Below are 16,118 nucleotides of genomic sequence, written 5' to 3' on the forward strand. Positions count from 1 at the left end.
GGTGAAGGGAAACGCGCAGCTTCTCTCAAGGCCTCGCATGCCTTGCAGCCGCGGGGTGACGTAGCAGTTAGCAGTTAGCAGTCAGTGGTTAGCAGTTAGCAGGTGTGCCGTGATATCTGCTGATAAGTGACCTCAAGTATGATGACACTGCATTGCATCACGTGCGAGAGAACTTAAGTGACAATCTTGTCACTGCCTGTATTTTATGAAGCTTGCTTTGACAATTTTATGTTTCAATTTAGATTTCTTAAAAACAAATGTTCACATTCATTTTAATTAAGTGCCAAATAGTCTCTTCCACAAGGATGATCTTATGCGGGTGAACTACTTGAAGGCTAACCAGAACAGTGAAATGGCGAAGATGGGAAGGCCCGACTCGAGCATATGAGTTTCACATGCACCTTTAAAGGCTACTGCCAAGTTGAGTTCTTTATTCATTTTTGAAACCCAATACAAACCTTAAACATTGCACTCTCTGGCACCACAGAGTACCAACTCTGTGCTGGTACTCATTTATCCCCTACCATGTGTGTGGGTATCCCCACTACCCACACAGCAGCCCGACCCCGACCTTCCTATCACATCGCTAGACTGGTAAAATGTTCAATACGGTACCAAGTACGCTAAATAATCCATATTTAAATTTAAATGGTCTAAAATTGTATTACAATTAATTATAAAGATACTGCAGTACTTATTCATGGAAAAAGAGTTAAAATACAAAGCTGTTGCGTTCTTCAAATAATTGTCGTTGACCATCACCCTAGTTACACCATATGAGGTAAACTATTATAAACGAGATGATTCTTGCGTTAAAAGCTTAACGTAAAGCACTTAACAAACGAAGCTGTAATCACATAACTCTTCATTTGAAAATTTAATGGGACAATCTATTCATTTATTTATATTATTAATTCGCTACATGAAACCATAGATTAAACATACTCCCTTACGGAGTATGTTTAGTCTATGATGAAACTTAGTGAACAATAAGGCTTTTTTTTGTTTTAAGATTTAATCCCTCATATTATGTACCAAAATGTTCGTCTAAGTGTGTAGATTTGAAAACTGACCTTACATTTTGGAAAAAGGTTCCTTGGGCTCTGCCCCAATGTTTTTTTAAGTTCCCATGTTATCTTTAGGAAGAACATATTTGTTTACATTATGATCAGCTGGATAATTTAATTGCTGTTAATATTTTAGTTGCAATTGGAAACGTGTGCTACACGATTACTAGAAGTGTGCTACAAACATTTATTGACTTGGTTGAAATGAAATATTTACCATTTGAATTTGGGTTGGCGTAAATATTACAATAGAAAATACCCCCGCCGCAGCAAACCTGCAGACTAAGCGAATTTCAACTTGTCTGATTACATTTTTAAAATATTTCCATACAGAAGACATATTTATTCCCTATTTAAATAACATTAGATTTAACGAGTGCCTAGGTTTGCTGCTACGGGGAAGGTAAAAAGTGTTTTGACCATACGTGAATAGTATAGAATGAAATAAATAAATTTGTCAAATTTTATCAAAATATATCCATAAACAAGTAAACTACAACAATTTTTATTTTCTCCATAAGAATAACATGAGAATTCTGAATTACAATATTTTTTTAATTTTCTCCGTGACCGTTAGGCATACAACATCACTTCAATATACTAAATTATTTATTTTTTAAGCTCTACAAAACGGTTAAAAAAGAAATTGCAAAATATTTAGTTTTTAGGGCAAAAAATTGGAAACCCCCATTTCCCTCCCCCCCCCATAAAACCCCCCATAAACCCCCGTTCTCATGGTCCGATTATGCTGGATCGCGAACTCGTTAGAATAAACGTAAGTTTACACGTTTGTACCAAATTTCATATGGTATTTTTGGCCTCTAGGGACCTCAAAATGAAAAATGAAATCGGTCCCGGGTCCAGGTCTTACCATGAGTACTACGGTAATAGCTTATTCCCTATGTAGGAAATTCGCTAGAAGCAAGAAAGCCTGGGCAGTTTGATGTTTGATATACTAAAAATAAAACTTAATTACAGTGTGCTGCATTTTTTAGCAATCATTGAAAGAGTTGATTTGCAATTAACCTATGGAAACATTGGAAAGTCATAGAACACCACCAGGTAGAAGAAATAGAAATAATGGTTTTTTTTAGAATTTATAACCATTATTATTGACAAACTAATGCGGCTATGAGTGGGGAACATTTGTAGAAAACACTAAAACCAAGATCAGCTTTTGAAAAATGGATATTTACAAAAATGTGGTTTATATCGAACTGTTCGTACATATAGCCTACATCGAGAGTATTTCCACAATCTTGAGTCGACTTTTTTAAGGTCATCGGAAATTATGACTGTTATTCATTTTAAAATAACGCTAATACATCGCAAATTGCTTGAATTCGAGCAACAGGTACACTAGTATGAAATACTCTTGCAACAATAGAACCGAAATAAGAGTAAAACTTAAGGGTGTTTGGTCAAAAATTTGATGTCTTATTTTTTGTTATTGTTCAATTGTACTAAAAATTAGAGATACAAATATATAAGAAAAAATTATTTATTTTGAATATTAAGCGAGATATGGAGCTTGAAAGTAGTAAATGTTTAATCTTTGGTACCAGTTCACAGGGAGAATGGGTAATGCGATTCTCACCAAAATTTGCATTCAGGTGTGGAAAAATAAGATAATAATCACTAGCTATTTAAAAAAAAAAAATTAAAAAAAAATTATTTTTATTTTTTATAATTTAAAAAAAAAAATAAAAAAATTTAAAAAAAAAATTTAAAAATAGCTCTTTGTTTTTAGGAAAAATGTATCTGTATGTTGGAATTTAAAAAAATGTGATATGTTAACTCGTTTGGGCTGTGAATTCGTACCTTTGATGCCTTGCGCTGTCGGAGAACTACTCGTTGAGAGTGTGTACACTAACACCGGGGCTTTAGAATACAACGATAAACGTATTCTTTCAATGTTAAAGGATGTTAATAACTACGTGATGTTAAAGTATTCTAAAGCCCCGGTGTTAGTGTACAAACTCTCAACGAGTAGTGCTCCGACAGCGCAAGGCATCAAAGGTACGAATTCACAGCCCAAACGAGTTAACATATCACATTTTTTTTTATTCCAACATACAGATACATTTTTCCCAAAAACAAAGAGCTATTTTTAAATTTTTTAAAAATTTTTTTTTATTTTTTAAAAAAATTATAAAAAATAAAAAATAATTTTTTTTTAATTTTTTTAATTTTAAATAGCTAGTGATTATTATCTTATTTTTCCACACCTGAATGCAAATTTTGGTGAGAATCGCATTACCCATTCTCCCTGTGAACTGGTACCAAAGATTAAAAATTTACTACTTTCAAGCTCCATATCTCGCTTAATATTCAAAATAAAACATTTTTTCTTATATATTTGTATCTCTAATTTTTAGTACAATTAAACAATAACAAAAAATCAGACATGAAAATTTGCGACCAAACACCCTTAACGTAGCCTACATGAGTCTACGTTTAACCATCGTTGTTGATTAAATCCAACATCAATATCCATCTATATTGACCCACTAATAAATAAATGCGAGGAGATTTGTAAATAACATTCCTCATGTTACCTTACGTATTTTAGTTGATGAGTGTGTTCGTAACAAAGTTTGATATACTTCAGTGGCAAAATTAAAGATAAAATATTATAAGGAAATGTAATTCGATGATGATTGTATTTTAGACTAATAAACCTTCAATAGTAGTATAATAAGTATCGGCTATGGCTGTTATAGACAGTTTCCGAAGTAAATACAAACGTTAGGTGATCCCCTTTCACACCTTTTATGATGTATTTTTTAATGAATATTCTGTCAATAAAAAAAGTTTTCTCCCCAAAAATTCAGCAAAATTTTGATGCTGCAACATCTTGTTAATTGTTTCAATGATATTTCATGTAACGACACCAGGCTAAAAAGATACTGCATCGGCCGGGAATCGAACCCGGGCCGCCCGCGTGGCAGGCGAGCATTCTACCACTGAACCACCGATGCTTGCTTGATAGCCTTTTATATATTTTACTTGAATGGAAATAGCTTTCTCAACAAATTCTCTTTAATATAAACTGAAATTGTTCTAGTACTTATTTATATATTTTATGGGGTAAAAATGGGGTTTTCCCATTTTTGACCCTAAAAACAAAAGCATTTGCAATTTCTTTCCAAACCGTTTTGTAGAGCTTAATAAAAGAAATAATTTAGTATATTGAAGCGCTGTTGTATGCCTAACGGTCACGTAGAAAATTCAACAATAGTGTTATTTAAAATTCCCATGTTATTCTTATGGAGAAAATGAAAATTGTTGTAGTTTACTTGTTTATGGATATATATTGATAATATTTGGCAAATGTATTTTTTTCATCCCATACTATCGACGTATGGTCAAGAAACACTTTTACTTTCCCCGTAGCAGCAAACCCAAGCACTCGTTAAATCTAATGTTATTTAAATAGGGAATAAATATGTCTTATTTATGGAAATATTTTAGTAAACATGTAATCAGACAAGTTGAAATTCGCTTAGTCTGCAGGTTTGCTGCGGCGGGGGTATTTATACTATTAAGCTATTAAATACCGTGATGGATATTGTTTTCATTTTTAATTTCAAGTACGAAGCGAAATATACTGCGTTCAAAAAGCTGTGTCCCACAGTCCAAAAACACATGCCACTTTTAAAATGTTAGAATGGTTCAATATTATATTAAAAAAACATAGACAAATGTTATATTTATTCAGTTTGGATTTAGGTCACTGGAGTGCGATAGTTGGCACTTAGGTAGTGTGATTGTAAAGTGTTTGTGACGCTGTAGGATGGAAATAGTTGGTGTTGTGGGACCACTATGGTGCTGTACCGTAGTGGTGTTGTTAATAACTACTACAGTATCCTGCTGCCCTGGTCGCTGGTCGCTGGCATTGTCGTAACACCCGTCCAGCCCGGGTCTGTTCATTGAATATGCCTTGCCTCTTACTGTGCAGACACTGTCAGTTCAGTACCATGTTTGTCTGATATCAATTAAGTTATACAGTACAGTACTAATGCTATTACACCATTGTAACATCAGTACTATAACATCATGCTAGATGGCATTTAGTCCATGCCTACGTTGTTTCGTGACAGAACTTGATGAGTTAGCGCGGTGATAGGCTAAATCAAATACCAGATGGAAAAATTAACATAATCACATTAGAATAAAATTGTATTAGGATTCCGATTTTAAGTTTAAATTGATAAAGTGAATACTGAATAGTAATTTAATGTTTGTTGTAACGTACAATTCTCATAAGTATGGATTAAAAACAACTAATATTGAAAAATAATCTGTACTGTGCAATTATCACTTGAGTCTTAACCTACAACATTGAAACTGAAATAACAATAATACAACAGGACTAACCTTTGCAACAAAGGTATATTCAAATCGATTTTATGTGTTTAAATTCAAAATTTGCCTTTAATTTATCTGGGATGTTCTTTAAGTTACTAGCCCATAATTCTAATGCATGTTAGCATTGACTATACACCTCTACCTTGTGTAGAGGTGTATAGTCAAAGATGTTAGATTAATTTTGCAGTCTGGAGGTATGCAGTTACACTGAACTCTGAATTATATTTATTATTGTAGGCCTACATGTAAATTGAAGTAAATCCAAAGTAAAACGTTGGTCATTGTATTACTAGAGACAAGAGACGTTGTTGTTGATACAATGGTGTAGACGTAGACTACCAGTTGACATAACTGTAAATGCAGTTAAGTAAAGTTTCGGGGCTGTTATTAGTGATACTGTAATTAAAATCGTTATGGCGCTGCACAGTTTTATTCTGGCCTTGTACTCCAAATCAACAATTCGTGTGTCTTGTAAAATAAACTAGTTGCTCTGCCCGTGCTTCGCTACGGGGTGAGAATGCAGAAAAGAATAATTTGGTTTTACTTTAAGATACTATAATATACTATAAGGCACAGTTACAACACACTTACCAGGAAACATATAGGCAAAGGCTCAATCATACCTATTGATTATTTAAATGAATATCTCTTAATGTATTACAGTACCATCATTTTATATAGTGTTTATCATTTAAAATATATGCAAAAGTATAACTCATTGACCACATGGCACCAAGAAACAATTCTCCTTGTAAACAAATTAAATTAAATAGCAGAACAGCATTTCTGACAACAGCTGGAGTTTCATAACAATGTTTGTTTCCCATGTTAATCTTATGGAGAAATACAAAACTTTAAAGGGCCCCAGGGCCTCACTCTCTACTTATTTCCCTATAAAAAAAGTTTCCTGCACAACTTCACGTTACGCTCTTTCCAATGACTCCAAAAACATGTCAATCGGTTCAGTAGTTTCGGAGGAGTAATTGTCACAAAGAATCTGCTTGCGTATTAAATAAGTACGAGAGGTCGTCCAGTGGTCGAAACTCGACCAAAAATATGTAATGTACTCACTTATCTATTTTCACCCCACACTGTAAATAAAACATGTGATTGGAGTTTCCTCCATTTGTTTTGATTTTCTGTTTATATTTCGTTGTTATTTCGTAACCAGCATAGCAACGCATAAGATCCATGTTAATTTTTTCAAATTTTTAAACTCATTTTTTGTGCTTATCTTTGAGCCTATTTAAATTTATAAAGGGATTCTGCACACCTACAGGAAAATAGCTTTCCAACGGTATGCGTAGATTTTCCCTACGATGCACACGAGCTGAGAAAAAAGGTTTTAAAGAAACATGCTTGCCTATTAATATATAGATAGATAGATAGATAGATAGATTGAGAAATTAATTCTTAACAGCTGTAGATCGCTGCTTTCACTCTTGGTGTGCGCTTATCAGACGACAACAACGACAATTAAATGTAAGTCATAAAACTAACTACCCTCCTCATAACATTTGACCTCAGCCACCAATTACTATTACTGATAACGCATGGCAGTCAATGATAATGTTAATCACAATTGTTTAAACTTTTTTAGTTAATGCAACTTTGTTCTAACTACAATATTATAACTAGTAAACTAATTGAACCACTTACGTTGGAGTATTCGTAGACTCAAGTGACTACTGAAAGATTATTAATCCAATTTGGCTTAACTACTATTGCCTTTCGAATTGTTTGCCATCTGTATTAATTTATAAGAGAATAACATGTATTTTATCATATTTTTAGAAAGCTCTAGATTTGTGTTTTCTCTAAATCTAAGAGTTTATGAGACACCAATGGTGGCACAGTTAAGTTATTCACCTGAATGATGTAAAATATACAATGGTAGTTTACGATAAATACGGGCTAATCAAAACCCAGTCCAGTCAGTATAATCATTGACTATACACAGAAATAAATAAGCTGCGTATATAGGGCATAGGGCCATGAAAATCACGAATACGCATCTCTTCAAATAAAAACGTTGGGTACAGTACTTATTTTAACTATCATCATAGAATCATTGAATGATGGTGTTTAAAAAAAATGGTGTTACCGTTGAAAGAATAAATAAATCATCTTGTAAATCAATGGTAGAGGATTTATTAGTTACTGTAGTTCGAACAATCATCAATGTTATAATGTAAAGAAGAGCGTCTATTCTATAGAAAACTACGGATAAAAATAATATTGTTGGTTGCTGACGGCTGATCATATTTTATCTTTTTAACATGCTAACATGCATCCGAATCGCCGATAGTCGAAAGTTATTTTTCACATCTGGGTCGTTCGTTGACTCCAGTCAGTGAAAGCTTGTTTACTGCTCGGTCAAGGCCATTCACACTTCGCTACTCACTACCAACTCACTACCACTACCACTACTTCTGCGAACATCCGATTATAGCATTTAATAGATCCATTTACAATAAATGTGTTCATATTATGTAAGAGATTTTTGTTTATGGATTTATCTACACAAAATTTGGTACCTAGGCCTAAGTATTCAGATTACATAGAATGTTTCTTAAGCTTAAAACTAATTCTTAAGCAGCAAACCTAAACTCACTGTGCCAACAAACTCCAACAAACTATCTTAGAATTTAATTAAATTAACATTTTCCTCAACAGGAGATAATTCATTTTTCTTAAATTGGAATTGGTAGCAAAATATTAAAATGCGCACCTTTTCTATTCGTACACAAGCCTTTGAAATTTATAGTAGCCTATATATTTTTGCAAAATTAATTTATTTACTTTTTTAATTGTTTTCCTTTCGAGCACTCTTTGAGGAATTTTTTGGTTCCCTAATTTTTTGCTGGCTGGACAAGGTTATAAAATAATATTCAAGAAACAGCTGATATACGCGACCATTCCTGTAGCTAAAATGAAATAATTAACTTTTATTTAACACACACTCTTGAGCAGGAAAACTGATAAAAACGCACATTCTTTTAAAACAAAAGAAGTGAATGTCGACTCAACACTCTGTATGCGGAGCCGTTTAAACATCTGTGGATTGGAAATGACATTGGTGGGTGATGGTGGCGGGTATAGGCTGGGTGCGGCGGGAGGGGGACCCACGCTGTGTCGTGCACCTCTACAGCTGACAAACAACCACCACCTTGGTACTATCTTAAATAGATCTCTGTGAATGGGTCTTAAAACATGTAATTGGAGCATTTCATCCCGCACTGCGCGTTCCTCGGATGTTATAGGCCTCGGGTACGATACGAGCGGCGAGCGGTGAGCGGCGAGCGGCATGAGCGGCGCCGCTCTGACATCGGGTCTCATGTTGCGTGTAAATTTGTTGAGGGTGGCCACGATACGTCTGAGCGGCGAGCGGTGAGCGGCAACCTGAGCGGCACGTGAGCGGCGGTGGTGGCTACGATACAAGCGGCACATTTATAACGCTCATCAAGTTTCCCAAGTTTTATGAGTTAGTTTAGTATAAAATGGTAAACTATGCTTACCTGCAAGACGTATTGCAACTATTGTTGCTATCTGACAATTGTTTGCCTTTAAAGAAAAACCTTAACCCTAATTTTTTCCCATACTTTTCTGGTGACTGAAGTGTTTTAAAACTTCTTTGCTGGTCATTCCACAAACATTACCTGGACTGCACCTCACGTATCGACTCGTATCGCATGTTTGCTGCTGTTTCCCTGTCATTTTAGGCCGAATTAAAGCATGACTCATCTGAGCGGCGAGCGGCGTTTTCGCGAAAATCGGTTTTGACTTGGAACCATGAGCGGCGCTGAGCGGTGCCGCTCACCGCCGCTCGCCGCTCAGACGTATCGTGGCCACCCTCAACAAATTTACACGCAACTAAATGAGACCCGATGTCAGAGCGGCGCCGCTCATGCCGCTCGCCGCTCACCGCTCGCCGCTCGTATCGTACCCGGGGCCATACTGTATGTCGCCAAGAACGATATTTTCAATTACAAACACTTGATGTTCATATTCACATATGGTGTCAACAGTACATATCAAATAAAATCTCAATCCCAATTTTAGATAATAACTGTTTGGCAATTACAAACTAGTTATAAAACAATCGGGAGGCGTTCGTATAGTATTGGGGCTTATCTTGTCATCGAGATCTTGACGAGCTCGAAAATTAGTATTTTGAGGTGTATAAAATCCTTTTCTGTGCAGTACTTATGTTTATGGACGGTGTGTTTATAGGTGTTTATATGTTTTCTCCTTCCTAGTCATAGCTCAATTTTCGTATTATTTTTAATGATTTCCGACTTTTTACAAACGTTATTTAATTGATCCAGCCATTTTCATACTGTTAGTAAATATGTATACATTATTAATTCAGTGTTTTTTTATTCAACTTTGATTGTCATGAAAGTGTTACTTGGCAAGTACTGCGCTCCATAAACTAAAAACAATCCATTTAAGATTTTCTTAGAGACATGTCTTGTAAATTTAATAACAAAACCAAATTTTGTATGTAAGGTAACAAGGTAACAATATTGAGGGATTTATAACGAAATCAATTTTAATGCCGACTCAACTAACCGTATGGGCTGAGCTATCAAATAATAAATAGTAAACTCTCTGATAGAGAAGGACTTTTTATACTATGATGATATAGTAGTAGTTTATTAAAGGTATAGTCACAGAAAACATACTACTGTATAACCTTGTAGTATGTTATAGTAGTATATTTTCTGTGGTATTGATTGTATCATTTGTCTGGTTATTAATCAAGTAAACTCGTGGGAATTACAAGTCCAAACTTAAGACGGGGCGCAATGTTTACTTTTATGCTGTCTAAATGCAGCCTCTTGCAGCACTGGGCACTACGGCACATGTGTAGGGTTTTAAAATAAATTAACTTAGATCATAAATCCCACAACACATCAACAATCAAATAGACAAGGGCGAGAGCACAATTTTGTTACGACACCAGCATATCCAAGCGAGTGACGTCACTCCTGTTTGGTCTGTCGTCTGCCGAGTGTTGTTGTCAAACAGGAAGTGAAGTAATTCAAGTTATGGGAGTGAGGAGCGCAGCCGCGACCGAACATTGCCGAAAACTACCGACCGTCACCGACCTATTTAACAGACATTATTAAAGTGAAAACTAGTGTTTCATTACAGGTTTGTTACGCTAAACAAAGAGCTCCCTTTTCATTGTCCTGTTGTTCCGAAATCTTTACACTTCGGTAATATCGCTATGTACCCTACATCCTTCATCAATTTGATACTGTAGATATGTGATGATGGTATTGAATCAATTACCTTCGATCACACAAACCCCAACACGTGATTGTGGTAGAAGATAATTACAGCACAACAGCTGATCAGCTCTGTGTGGCATCTGATCCACTCACACAATGTTAGTAGTTATCTGCTTAATAAATGTCAATACAACATAGGCCTAATCAAGTTCGTTTGTGAACTTTACATTTTTAATCTCCATCCAGCATTGATATTTTTATTTTACCCTTTATAGATTCGCCTATTGGGTCTGATGATGATTGGAGTGTCCAATTGAAATCGATTACCGATTACCACTATCCATCTTTTATTTACCGTCTTGCAGGTTAACAGTATAAATGTATATGTTTAATTGTTATTAGGTGTATTTTCTATTTACTTTCCGTTGATATTTTGTGCTATATCTATACTGGAAGTGCTTACCAAAATTATTTGAGATTTCCTCTTTAGTTAACCAAGTTTGTATACATGAAGCTTTTATGAAAAGACTCACAAATGCGTATATTTAGTAGTAGATACACTCTACAGAGATTAATGATTATTTTAAATTTGAACACCTCTGATTGACTATGATAATGCAAGATAGATGAACTAATAATTTAGCGGATATTATACGATTTAAACTCAACTGAAAGAATAATTGTAATAATATTATTTCATCTGATGACATAAATACTGTATGTGAGTACTTTATATGATGGATGAATAAGCTATATTGGTAGTCTAAGCTTGCATAGTTTATAATTTATAACTGTAGAAGACGCATTGAGATTAGTTCACACACTGTTTCTACAGTACGATAGCAAAGTTTAATCTGTCCTATGAACTGTCAAAGTTATTACAATATATCTGCAGTCTACACATTTACAATCTAGACTCGCAATTATTTACACAACAGTATTCATTGGTTTCATTCTTCAACGGAATATTCTACGGAAGGCGTGCAGGATAAATATAAAAAATCTGAGTGAGTCCGATCATTGACTTAAACTTAGCTCGTTCAGTAACTTACTGCGTGAGGTTATACAAGGGAATATGCCCTCCGGGCATTAATTTGTAAGTTCAAACCAACAAGCAGACACTTTGTGAAATGTTTGGAGAATCAAAAAGTTATGATACCGATTAAAAATCTTATTTAGAGGAAGAACGCACAGCCTTTGGTCCAGCTAAAGTAACATAATCGCTCAACGTTATTTGTCGCGCTTTAATCAAAGCTGAGTCTTGTCTGGCAAATGATCATGTACTACTGAGGGAAGTGGGCAAAGGGGTGACATGAGGGACAGTATAGGGGGGAGGGTACCACCCCCTGGACCATCGCCGATCTCGACCGAGCCTCCCCGAGATGTTGACCCATATCCTGCTCAAGATCAACATCTCGACCTTCAAGTATCATGGATCAGTGTTCCATCTACTCCTCATCTATACCACTGCATAGTCAGTTCACCGTAAGATAGGTCATAGGTCACAGTTTACGACACTACTGGTGTGGTAAATTACCTTTACGTGTGGTAAATTACGATCAACATCCCGACCTTCAAGTATCATGGATTAGTGCTCCAAATACTCCTCGTCTATACCACTGCATAGTCAGTTCACCGTAAGGCCCCGGCCACACGAGGCGGTTTAACCGCGCGAAGTTAAGCCGCGCGAAGTTAAGGGCTTCGACAACACATTGAATCAAATGAGAGTGGCCACACGAGGCGAAGTTTAGCCGCATGTGCGGTTGAGCCGCGACATGTTGTCCCCCGACCGCGCGAAGTTAAGCCGCGTTGGAGGGGATGACACATGCAGTCTTATGAGAGTGGCCACACGATACGGTTCGACCGCGCGGCAGCCGCGCTTATTGGAGATATTCTTCGGACATTTCCAGTGGTTTTTGAGTTTGTTTTGTGTGTTTTTTTACCGGTTGTGTGGTGTTCAAACAATGTTTGATACGAACTATGATTTCGCATGTGCTCGTAAAAGGTTTGGAAGACAAAAAAATGGGTTTTCCGTTATGAAGGGATGGACCCAATGATTTATGTTAACATTTGGTTCCAGATCACCTGGCTTCTAATGCACAAACTAACATGTGTTTCGCCCATGATTAAAAAGAGTGAACTCAACTATGTTTTAATAGAGTACTGATACTGGGAAAATCCAACAGGAAGCGGTTCATCCGCCCCGTGTGGCCAGGCACTTCGCGCGGCTTAACTTCGCGCGAAGATAAGCCGCGCGGCTTAAATTCACCTCGTGTGGCCGGGGCCTAAGATAGGTCACAGTTTACGACACTACCATCGATGTATATAACTCAACGACACTACTAACTGGTGTGGCAAATTACCTTTACGTTTGGCGAATTACGATCAACATCTTGACCAGTATCATGTATCAGTGCTCCATATACTCCTCGTCTATACCACTGCATAGTCAGTTCACCGTAAGATAGGTAAACAGTTTACTGTTAACATTTAAGACACTATTTAAGGTATGGTAAATTACCTAGGCCATGGGTATTGAGCTTTGACAATACTGTCCCCTTGAGGAATTAACATGAATACGATGAACATATTTTAATACGCTAAAAAGATTGATTGGGTACGTCGTCACAGTTGAGTATTTTGTATTGTGTATGCGATGTGAGATAGAGGTGCTTGTCACATAACATCACATCACACAGATCTTCACAGCTGTGCGTAGTGTAGTACGTTTTTTGTGATGTAAGTGTTTGTGTGTTTGTGGTGTGTGGCGCTTATAAGACTAAAAGGCAGTGTAGTTTCAAATCGTGTCGCCACACAGATATTCACAGTTTGTGAATTGTGCTTGTATAGCCTATGCGATAACATAGACATTTGTCTATGGCGATATGTGACACTGACTGAGACTGACCGCACCGCCACAGTGACAGTGTATTGTGTATTGTGTACGACAGAGGTATAGGCCTTTTCACACCGGCGTACTGGACGTACTGTACGTTTGGTACGGCCAGTTCGTACAGTACGCGGTCCTTTCACACCGCACAGAAACTTCCAAAACGTACACTTGTTCGTTTGCAGTCAGACAAGTAACACTGGCTGAGCACGTGGTTTTGGTGTGACCACTGCGCATGCGCGAGCTCGCGTACGCCTCGTACGATTTAGAAAAATCGCTCTCCGAGCGATTCTCACAAAACCATCGCGTACGTACTGTACGTACAGTACGTTCTGTACGCGCGGTGTGAACGAGCCCATATGATAACATGGACAGCGATTTGTAAAAAAAAAACGTACCAAACGTACAGTACGTCCAGTACGCCGGTGTGAAAAGGCCTTATCCAATGGAACGTGACGCCTCGCCTCCGCCCTATATATATCCGCTCCCATCTAACTGGTACACTACACCTTGCTGCTTGTTCTTGTTTGTTGTTTACCAACCGCTTGTTGACTGTGTTGGAGGTAAACAAGACATGACGACTCTCGGCTGTTAATCTTGATACTGCGACAGGTGCGACTTCATCATAGGATTGATTGTACGGCCAGGGTTACACACTCACAGAATCACCTTAATGATTTTTTTCTAATACAAACATTTGACATTTTTATCAGTAAATGTACAAAGAAGTGCATAATGTTCGTTAAAAAACAACCTATATTTAGACCTAGTTTAATACTAATCGATTGATTTTATTATTCAAAACGATCATCAAACGAGGTTTAGATGTTACGGTTACATCAAACGATTGAATAAGTGATAGAGCCGTTCAGGTTCAGAATATTTAAGTACTACTCAGACTGAGAAATTATTCGATTAGTTTTATCAATGGGTCAACTCGCGAGTCACTAGTGTAGTTTCCAAACATGCAAGTGTTTGGACAATTCTAGTTCAGAGGTTATGTTATGTGTGGTGGTGCTATCTTATCTACATGCAGCGGCAGTGTTGAGTAGTAAACGACGATATACTACAGTACAACCATAACAAGCGATGCAGTGAAATGATGCCGATAAGTGGCTCTCATTAGGCTGTTGGACTTCCTTGTTGTTGGACACCTTCACATTCCCCTTCCCCTGCCTGACTTGTTACTTGTTACTGTTACAATATGTTACTCAATACACTCTAAAGTCAAGTAGACTTTTAGTAACACTCAAAAACAAAATGCAAATATCAAAACAAAGAACAACTGATAGACAACCAAAAAAACGGTATCAGCATTCTGACACATACTTTCTACCATAAGTTTGTCAACAACCTTTATCCTGTGTAAGCGGTGAGAGTAAATATACGGAAATGGGATTTGTACAATTTTCTTCAGAATTTAAAGGACTATAACATACTAAATTTTTATAAAAATCGTTCGGGCCATTTTTGGGAAAATCCGATTTTTCTGTTATTTTATGGGGGTTTTATGGGAAAATGACATAATTTACAATAACTTTTGAACCTTAATTTTTACAGAAATGGGATTTGTACAATTTTTTTCAGAATATAAAGGACTATAACATACTCAATTTTTATCAAAATCGTTCGGGCCATTTTTGGAAAAATCCTTTTTTCCGTTATTTTATGGGAAAATCCCCATTAAAAATAAAAATTTCAAAAAAATGAAAAAAACGCCTGGAGATACTGTACCATGGATTAGAACCTACATACCAAATTTCATCGAAATCGGACCACAGGTGTAGTCTCTAGCTCTGTACTTATCCATCTGACACACAGACATCACTTCGAAAACCACTTTTTTGGGTCCAGGGGGACCCAAAACGAATACATCCACTCAAAACTCAAACTCGAAATTTTTGACGAAAACAATACTTTCTCCATATACTATGGTATAGGGGGAGAAAGTAAAAATGTATAAATTATAATAACAGTTCAATGAGTTCATATGTTTTGAAATACTACTACTGTTTCCTGGATTTTTTAACAGAAAAAAATTCTCAGTTTTAACGGATGCCTGCATTTGAATTCACACCTACTTCTATTCTCTCATCACTAATCTAAAGTAACCCTTAACGACTGACTCAAAATATAAATAAAATAAAAAAAATATATATATATATATATATAATACCCCCGCCACATCAAACTTGCAGATCAAAAAAATTTCCATTTACATATACAGTACCTCGTTAGATTTCCACAAAAACATTACCTTAAAAAATCCTTTGCGTGGTTCGTGTGAGCCCAAACAGAGAGCACAGAATAAGAAATTATATTCTGCTCTCTCTGCTTACAACAAAACACACACACTTTCACGACTTATATTATAAGTAAGTTTAGTATGAAGATATTATGATTTTGTAACGTTTCTTAAATTCCATAATAATTAAACTTCCAATCAGCCGTTAAAAACATTTAATGTATGTTAATGTATGTTATACCAGTAAATCCTAAGCCTAAATCAAAATAACTGTAGCCTATTTCTATCTGTTTTTTATTTGTTTA

At 36.1% G+C, this 16,118-nt stretch overlaps 1 non-coding gene across 1 annotated transcript; it reads right to left on the reverse strand.

Annotated features, from left to right (window-relative positions):
• Positions 1-3,977: 3,977 nt before the first annotated feature.
• Trnag-gcc (transfer RNA glycine (anticodon GCC)) lies at positions 3,978-4,048 on the reverse strand. Its single transcript has one exon. It is a non-coding gene; the product is annotated as a tRNA-Gly (tRNA).
• Between the last annotated feature and the right edge of the window lie 12,070 nt (positions 4,049-16,118).

The sequence above is a fragment of the Macrosteles quadrilineatus genome, unplaced genomic scaffold (assembly GCF_028750875.1).
Source record: "Macrosteles quadrilineatus isolate MER2022 unplaced genomic scaffold, UCM_ALF_1.0 Scaffold_1__1_contigs__length_201487025, whole genome shotgun sequence".
NCBI classification, from domain to species: domain Eukaryota; kingdom Metazoa; phylum Arthropoda; class Insecta; order Hemiptera; family Cicadellidae; genus Macrosteles; species Macrosteles quadrilineatus.